This window comes from Diceros bicornis, chromosome 34 (assembly GCF_020826845.1).
Source record: "Diceros bicornis minor isolate mBicDic1 chromosome 34, mDicBic1.mat.cur, whole genome shotgun sequence".
NCBI classification, from domain to species: domain Eukaryota; kingdom Metazoa; phylum Chordata; class Mammalia; order Perissodactyla; family Rhinocerotidae; genus Diceros; species Diceros bicornis.
Window position 1 is genome coordinate 10,130,442 of NC_080773.1, and position 8,270 is coordinate 10,138,711.

An 8,270-nucleotide genomic window follows, 5' to 3' on the forward strand; every position below is an offset into this window, starting at 1 on the left:
GCACAAACTTAACCACTACTCCAGGGGGCCAGCCCCCTAAGATGATTGTTTTAAAGTCTTTATCTAGTAGATCTATCAAAAGTTCTTTTTAAGGGACAGTTTCTGTTGATTCATTTATTTTTCCTTTGAATGGGCCACACTTTCCTGATTCTTTGTATGCTTTCTGATTTTTTTTGTTGAACACTGGAAATGCGAATCTAATAATCTGGTAATTCTGGAAATCAGATTATCCCCTTTTGTGATGACTTGGTGGTTTTTTTGTGATTGTTTTTATTTTATTTTGCTTGTTGTAGGCAAGGATCACCCAAGGCTTAAACTTAAGGTCTTCTCAGGTCTTTTCTGGACCTGCACCTTTCCTTGATCATATTTAGTCACTTTCTAATTTTTCCCATATATGCAGTTGCTTTCTGCTGTCCTAATTCTTAATCTCTGGCTCCCAAAATGGGAAAATGAGAAAAGTGAAGGGAGGTAAAAAGGGTGCTAGTCCTTCAAATCCCCTAAAAGTCACATCAGCCAGAGTGAGACAGGCCCACAACAATGGCCGCAATCCTCAATTGTCTGCACCTCTGTGATCAGGAGCAGCAATCAGAGAAGAGATCCCAGGTGTTTGGAGGACAGGGTCCTTTTTGCCCTGGCTTGCACAAGCAATGTGTAGGTCGCTCCAGGAACATGTGCACAGCTGCCTGCCACAGGGCTGAGGTTGGGGGATTGGTAGCTGCTACTGTGCTAGGGGCTGAAATTGACTAACATCAACTGCAACTTGTGTCCAAGCTTTCCTATGGAATTTTCAAGCCTTCAGTAGACTACAGAGTTACATCTGTAGTAGACTACCAAATAGTTACATCAGACAGATTCTGCCACTAAAACTGTTGTCTAGGTGGGAAGAGAGAATCCTAGTGCTTCCTACTCTGCCATCTACACCTGCATAACCTCTTTTTAAAAGCAGCATCATTAATTCATGTCTTCTACTTGAAAAATGATTCCCCTTCACTCCATGACTCAATATCTGTTCCACTGCTTTCTTAGCACCCTCGCCTTCTCACCTTTTCGGCATTTTGTCTACATACTCTACATACTATTTAATTTAGTAACTCTTTTTCATGTTTCATGTCTGTCTTTATTGAATAGACTGTGAGCTCCAAGAGGGCAGGTGTCTTTATGTCTCTTCTTTCCCACTGTCTCCCATACGCTGATGAGAGTGCCAAAATTCCATTATCAGCTCACTGAACATTTGCTAGAGCAGTGAATAAACATGACAGCCCCACATTCCTATTAATTTTCACCATCCTGGAAAATCTTTCTAAATATCCTCCTTACCACTTTCTTCTAGGGAGTTTTACCTCAATCTTTTAAGAATTAAAAAGACACACATTTTGAAGAGAAATCCTCAAATGTGGCAAAATTTCTACCATAGCATAGCACATCCTATTATTTCTCCTACTCTTTTTCTTTTTTAAGGTAACATTGGTTTATAATGTTATGTAAATTTCAGGTGTACATCATTATATATTGACTTCTGTGTAGACTACATTGTGTTCACCACCCAAAGACTAATTACCGTCCATCAGCATATACATGTGCCCTGTTACTCCTTTCTTCCCCCTCCCTCTCCCCTTCCCCTCTGGTAACCACCGATCTGTTCTCTGTGTCTATGGGTTTGTTTGTTGTTGTTTTTATCTTCCACTTATGAGTGAAATCATTTGGTATTTGACTTTCTCTGTCTGACTTATTTTTCTTAGCATAATACCCTCAAGGTCCATCCATGTTGTCACAAATGGCAAGATTTTGTCTTTTTTTATGGCTGAGTAGTATTCCATTGTGTATATATACCACATTTTCTTTATCCGTTCATCCATTGATGGGCACTTAGGTTGTTTCCAAGTCTTGGCTATTGTGAATAATGCTGCAACGAACATAGGGATGCAAATATCTTTTCGCATTTGTGTTTTCATGTTCTTTGGATAAATACCCGGCAGTGGAATGGTTGGATCATAAAGTAGTTCTATTCTTAATTTTTTGAGGATCTCCTTACCATTTGCCATAGTGGCTGCACCAATTTGCGTTCCCACCAGCAGTGTATGAGAGTTCCCTTTTCTCCACATCCTCTCCAGCACTTGTCATTTCTTGTCTTGTAAATTATAGCCATTCTGATGGGCATGAGGCAATATCTCATTGTAGTTGATTTGCGTTTCCCTAGTAATTAGTGATGTTGAACATCTTTTCATGTGCCTGTCGGCCATCTGTATTTCTTTTTTGGAAAAACGTCTGTTCAGATCCTTTGCCTATTTTTTAATTGGGTTGTTTGTTTTTTTGTAGTTGAGTTGTGTGAGTTCTTTATATATTTTGGATATTAACCCCTTAGATAATATTTTCTCCCAGTTGAGAGATCCTCTTTTCGTTTTGTTCATGGTTTCATTTGCCATGCAGAGGCATTTTAGTTTGATATAGTCCCGTTTGTTTATTTTTTCTTTTGTTTCCCTTGCCTGGTGAGACATGGTATTCAAAAGGATCAATGTGGAAGATAAATGTGGAAGAGCATACTGTGTATGGTTTCTTCTAGAAGTTTTACGGTTTCAGGTCTTATACTCAAGTCTTTAATTCATTTTGAGTTAATTTTTGTGGGTGGTATAAGATAATGGTCTACTTTCATTCTTTTGCATGAGGCTGTCCAGTTTTCCCAACACAATTTATTGTAGAGACTTTCCTTTCTCCATTGTATGTTCTTGGCTCCCTTGTCAAAAATTAGCTATCCATAGATGTGTGAGTTTATTTCTGGACTCTTGATTCTGTTCCATTGACCTGTGTGTCTATTTTTTGCAACAGGACCATGCTGTTTTGATTACAATAGCTTTGTAGTATATTTTGAAATCAGGGAGTGTGATACCTCCAGCTTTGCTCTTTTTTCTCAGAATTGTTTTGGCTATTCAGGGACTTTTGTTGTTCCATACAAATGTTAGGATTATTTGTTCTATTTCCATGCAAAATGTCATTGGGACTTTGATAAGGATTGCACTGAATCTGTAAATTTCTTTAAGAAGTATGGACATTTTAACTTTGTTAATTCTTCCAATTCATGAGCATGGAATATCTTTCTTTCTTTGCATCTTCTTTGTTTTCTTTCAACAACGTTTCATGGTTTTCAGTGTATAGATCTTTCATCTCTTTGGTTAAATTTATTCCTAAGTATTTTGTTCTTTTTGTTGCAATTGCAAATGGGATTGTATTCTTAATTTCTGTCTGCTATTTCATTGTTAGTGTATAGAAATGCAACTGATTTTTGTATGTTGATTTTTACCCCACAACTTTACTGATTTTGTTTATTATTTCTAATAGTTTTTTGGTGGGTTCTTTAGGGTTTCCTATATATAAAATCATGTCATCTGCAAATAGTGACAGTTTTACTTCTTCCTTTCCAATGTGGATCCCTTTTATTTCTTTTTCTTGTATAATTGCTCTGACGAGGACTTCCATATTACATTAAATAGGAGTGGCAAAAAGTGGGCATCTTTGTCTTGTTCCTGTTCTTAAAGAGGTAGCTCTCAGTTTTTCACTGAGATGTTGGCTGTGGGTTTGTGATACTGTTACCAAGGGCCCATTTAGAGGCAGTTCAAACAGACCCCATCTCTTATCATCGAGGTGATTAAGGATTGTCTTTCAGAAAAACTGCAAAGTCACATAGGCAGGGCATGTGCCAAGGAAGAAATCGTGACCTGAAACAATGTCAGAACCAAAGATCCTCCTTCTACCAAACCCAAAGATTGGGACGCAAGCAGAACTTGAAGGCCAGACTCTTATCAGAAGCAAGGGGTCCCTCATTCAGGAAGATCCGGTGTTAAAATTCCTTCCCCACCTCATGCAAAATATTTAGAACCCCATCATAAATGTTTAGAACCTCATCATAAATGTTTAAAACCTTACCATGAATACCTGTAGCCCACCAATCAAAACCTGTCCCACCAGCATTTCCACGTGCCAACTTCTTCTCCTTAACCTCTTAAATTTTGTCTCAAATCCTGAATCAGAGAGACAGACCTGAGGGCAAATGTCCCCTGTCTCCCTGGAGATCGATCTTGCAGAATAAAAGCTGATTTCTCCCCTCAAAGGTTGGTGCCATAATTAATTGGGTTGTTTATGTGCATCAGGCAGAGAACCCCAATTTTGTGTGGTAACAATACCTGGCCTTTATTATGTTGAGATACTTTACTTTTGTAACCATTTTATTCAGAGGTGTTTTTTTTTTAAATCATAAATGGATGCTGTATCTTGTCAAATGTTTTATCTGCCTTTATTGAAATGATCATGTGATTTTTATTCTTCATTTTGTTAATGTGGTGTATCATGTTGATTTATTTGCAGATGTTGAACCATCCCTGTGTCTCTGGAGTAAATCCCCACCTGCTCATGGTGTATGATCTTTTTAATGTATTGCATTTGATTTACTAATATTTTGTTGAGGATTTTTGCATCTACGTTCATCCTTCTCCTACTGTTACTTCTCAGACTTTGGTTTCTCCTGCTCAAAATTCTTAAGATCTTAACTTTTTTCACTGTCACAGATTTGCTTTCCACTATCGTTGAATAAACATTTAATCACTATCAACAACTTTCAGAAACTTAGACAATTTACAAGTGTTTTTCAGTAATACTCTCACTCCCCATGCAGATATTGTTTCTGCAACTACAGGTGAAGTGGTAATCACTTCCTAGTATGGAGCTGAGACCCTGACATCACAGATCTTTGTCTCAGGTGTCAGAGGCCCCTTTGGCACGCTTTCAGGTGTTGTGAACCTGACAGCTCTTTTCCTGTCAGGAAATGACATTTTGTAGGTGGCTTTCTTTTCCAGATTCCTAAAAGAAATTGAATATGTTTTAAGATGTGGATTAAGAAACAGCATCTGGATAAAATAATGTTGCTGGCTGGGTTGGACACGTCACTGATTATCCCAACAGGATAGACATTTTCTGAGGCAATCAGAGGCAGAGCACCACCCGTGTTCACCAGCTTCAGGGCGGCTGAAAATCTCCCCCAGCCCCCCATCTTTCTGCCCCATCTTTCTGTCCTTGCTGGGGTCTTCTCTCTTATCCCTAAATAAACATACTGAAATTTACAAAACCAACTCTAAAGCTGCAATCTCCACGTATTTGAAGAGCAGCTAGGTATCCTATATTTCCTCTTAGCTACAAGTACACACTTGTTGCCTGAGTAATAGTATATGGTATGATGCGCCCATTAGGTTTGTAGCCTTTGGGAACATCTGAAATCAAGTGTCTTTAAAGTTATCTGTGATGGATAGCAGATAAATCTTGGTGCTTCCCCTTTAAGAATATCCACACAACCAATAACCATTCTATAGACAAGAGAGTGTGAGGGAAGAGGGAGAATCCCCCTCTGCCCTTTCCCTTAAGGTTCTTATGGCTGGCCAAATAATTAACAAGACAGGTTAGCAGTAGAAAATAATACCAAGTTTAATAACATGTATACATGGGAGAAACCAGGGACACTGCGTTTCTCAACACAATAGTAGAAATTCTCGTCTTAAATACCATCTTCAGCTAAAGACAAAGGAGGATGTTGGGGGTGGGGGGAGTCAGTTACAGGAGATTACCACTAAAGCACAGTAAACAAGAGTAAGGTTTATTATGCAGATTTAAGGCCTCACCTTCCACATTGATAAGTTTCTAGAAATGAGGTCATCCTCCCTCTTCCCAATACAGAGAGGGAGATACCTTTACAAATGGAGATTTCCCTTATAAATGTAAATGTTTGTCTGGCAACTCCTTGCAGGGCCATCCAGAGAATGTGGCCAGAGAGACAGAACATCCGATAAGATGGGCTTGTTGGTGCCTTTTCTATTGTAACATCTATTTTACATTCTATTACAACCATCAGACAGAAGATCTGTTCCAGGAAGGAGTTACTGTGTCAAATTCTTTAGGCAGTTAGTGGGGGAGGTCAAATGTCCCTCACAGAAAACAATCAAGGTAAAGAGATATATTTCAGAGTGGCCAAATCTTGATCTCTCGCAAGAGATAAGGCAAATTTTACTTGAGCTGGGAAGGCAGTCTCCACAAAGGGAGAAAGCATTCCAGAGAAGCGTGGCTTGCAGCATGATTATATGCCATTTCAGAACAAAGAACATACATCAACCATGACAGGGATACATTTTTTCGAAGTCACATGAACAGATTTTTGGGAGCCCTCTCCCTGGTCTAACAGGCAAATCTAGCAAGCAAACTGCAGAGGCTTTAAGTCAGCACAGTCAAGTCCACGCTGCCCCGTGAAGCAGCTGTGCAGGCCATTGTTACCAAGCAAGGGCTCTCTTGCCACCTGTGTACACACAAGCCACACAAGTCTTGAGGGATAAAACAGTTTATTATTATGCAGTTGATAGGCAAGGAGACAAAAGGACAGCCTCTCAACTCTGTCTCCCGGATTCAGGGTTTGGGGTAAGGTTTAAGGGATTAGGGAGGGCAGGCTGGCATGTGGAAGCACTGGCAGGATGAGTTTCCATCAGCTCTCCCTTCTCTGTGTACTCCTGGCTGGCTCACAGCCCCTGAAAAATAGCCTTAACATTCTGTTGTTAAGATGAGGTCAGCACAGGGGCTGGCCCCGTGGCTTAGCGATTGAGCGCGTGCACTCCGCTGCTGGCGGCCGGGTGCGCACCGACGCGCCGCTTCTCTGGCCATGCTGAGGCCGCGTCCCACATACAGCAACTAGACGGATGTGCAACTATGACATACAACTATCTACTGGGGCTTTGGGGGGAAAATGAATAAATAAAATTAAAAAATAAATAAGATGAGGTCAGCACAGTAAACAAAGGTGAAGTTGCTATGTAGATTTAAGTTATTCTTATCTATTATTATCTATCTATCTATTATCTATTATTCTTATTCTATTAGTTATCTGGCTCAGAGAGGAAAGCACCCTTACAAATGGAAATTTCTCTTGTAATGTAAATTTCCCCTACAAATGGGTAACTTATACTAGGTTTTCAGGGCTTTTTCCCTGCCTCTGCTTTTTCTTAAAAATAATCGGCCTAAAGTAATTCTTATGCCAAAAGGCATATTTTGGGGTGAGAAATTCTGTTCCTAGTCCTGTGGTTACACCATCTTCAGCCTGTGTCAAAACGACCTTGCAACCCCACATGTCATGACTGAAGCCGCCAGCTGGACAGATCCACAGCAGGAAAAGATAAAGGGGTACCTCACTCTCACATTTCCCAGCTGCATTTATTAGAGATTGGGGGAATAATTAACGACCATGGTCCTTGCCTCCCTCCACACATAGATAACCAAGGACGTGTAGGTTAGATGTATTACCAAGAAACTCTTGTTTATGTTAGCTTCAACATATAATCTACAGAAAAGCCCAGATGTACTCTATCCCTTTTTTTTTTTTGACATATATGAAACCTAGCTGTAAGTTTTTCTCTTTTCCTCTTCCCTGCACTTACAGTGTCTTGTGAAAGCGAGATAAGCTGCACATAAACTCACACCCTCGGAGCAGTTCCATCAGAGCGCTCTGCTGAACTGTTTTCCAGGGGTTCAAAGTGCTCATGCTGATTATTGAATAAATTCCTTCACTAATATCACCTAGACTATTTTAGTCGACAGTCACAAGGAGATATTTTGCTGCAGTTCAGCACGTACACAGCAGGTCAACTTTACCCTGGTTTCCGGGAAGAAAAACTTATCTTCAAAAGTGTACTGGTATTGACGTTGCAGGAAGGGAGGCATGCATTTGTGGGGAGAGAGGGAGAATCCCCCTCTGCCCTTTCCCTTAAGGTTCTTATGGCTGGCCAAATAATTAACAAGACAGGTTAGCAGGAGAAAATAATACCAAGTTTAATAACAGGTATACATGGGAGAAACTCAGAAATGAGCAACTCGTCCCTCTGCCTAAGCTGCTTGCTTAAGTATTGTAGCTAAAGGCGAGGAAGGTGTTGGGGTGGGTAGTGGTCTGGGACTTCAGAAAGCAAGAAGACAATTCTTTTCAGGGTCATCTATAGATAATGTGGTCAGGGTGAGATAGAGTTTTTTGATAAAAGGGGCTTGGTGCCCCTCCCATTGTAACATCTATTTTACATTATCATTACAGCCATCATGATAGAAGATCTGTTCCAGGAAGGAGCCACCATGTCAAATTCTTTAGGCAGTTAGTGCGGGAGGTCAAATGTCCCTCAGAGAAAACAATCAAGGTAAAGAGATATATTTCAGGGTGGCCAAATCTTGATCTCCCACACATTCCTATCTTCAAAGAGTGCAAC